Below are 1,445 nucleotides of genomic sequence, written 5' to 3'. Positions count from 1 at the left end.
ATTTAATTGTTGCCTTTAAATTTTTTGAATCGAGTTTCATATTTAATTTCCTTTATATTATAATGTAACCTGTTCCTAGAAGCTTATATTTTTATCAATGTATTTTATCGCGAATTCTAATTATTTCATATAATTTTTCTTATTAATGATTTCTTGTGTTCTATTTTGAAAATTTTGTCTCTGCAAAATTCTTCAACAAGTTTAAATATTCTCGTTAAAACATTCTGCAAATGCTACTAATTTTGGTTCATTAATTGTTGAATTTTTTTAATTTCTCGAATGATTATTTTTTCTTTTCGATTAATTTTTTCAAAACAGTTTTACGTTGTTTATTCAAATTTATTTAATTTTACTTTTTTAAATCAAATATTGAATTGTTGATTTACTTATTAACTAAATTTTAAGTTTGTGAATATGATTTTCGTTCAATGTATCACTTGTATATTAATTTTCTTGCTATTAGGAATTTTGTATTATTAGGAATACTTTATTACTTTTATGGTTCATTGTTGTCATTAACATTGCTATTGACAATATTAACTGCATACTAATAATGCATGTAATATATATTATTATTGAAATTCAGGATTGACATTCAAAACAAATGTCAAATGTTTTATTGAAAAGGGTAAAATGATGCCTGGAAATTTGCAAGGTCTCAAGATCTTCCTTTAGTATATTTATTCTTCGGAAAACTCGATTTATAATATATCTGCAAGTACAGAAAAAATAAATCTTAAAATATAAATATATTTATCGTTATGTATTGTTATGTAAATCCTTAAAAAAAATTTTAATTCAAAAATAATCTTGTTGTTAAAATAATTTTGCTTTATAAATCAAATTTCATAAATTTTGTTAAAGATTCGAATAACCTTTTGGAACTGTCCAATTAAATCTTTATTTATGACAATTTGAATTATGTATTTTCAAATTTTTCACATTCAATAACGTGAAATAACGTGAAACGATAAAATTTTTTATATATTTCTTAAGTTCAATAATTAACGATCGGATGATTAAATGCATTTAAATAATTTAACGAATTATATAGTTTTGATAATCACGCAATATAATTTTAACTTTTAATATGTTTATTAACATAAATCGAAGATATTTCAAAATTTACGAGATGAAATCAAAAGTGATATAAATGATATGGCAATCACTAAAAATGATCCATTCCATTATTTTTCTTATGTTTTTCCAGGTGAAATTTTTTTTAACTCGGCAATGATTCATAGATTTTGTTTGATGATTTGCAGAATGGATTTCTTTTATGAGCCTTAATGAACTTATAATATGATTCTTTTTCTGTCATTTAAATTTTAAGTGATAATAATTTGATAAATTATTCATTTATATCAAATGTAATTTGATAAAACAATTTTTTAATAATTTTTTTAATACAAAGATGGAGCAATTATATAAAAGTGAAAATACAC

This window comes from Apis dorsata, unplaced genomic scaffold (assembly GCF_000469605.1).
Source record: "Apis dorsata unplaced genomic scaffold, Apis dorsata 1.3 scaffold_492, whole genome shotgun sequence".
Classification (NCBI taxonomy): domain Eukaryota; kingdom Metazoa; phylum Arthropoda; class Insecta; order Hymenoptera; family Apidae; genus Apis; species Apis dorsata.
This window is presented reverse-complemented; position numbering follows the sequence as displayed.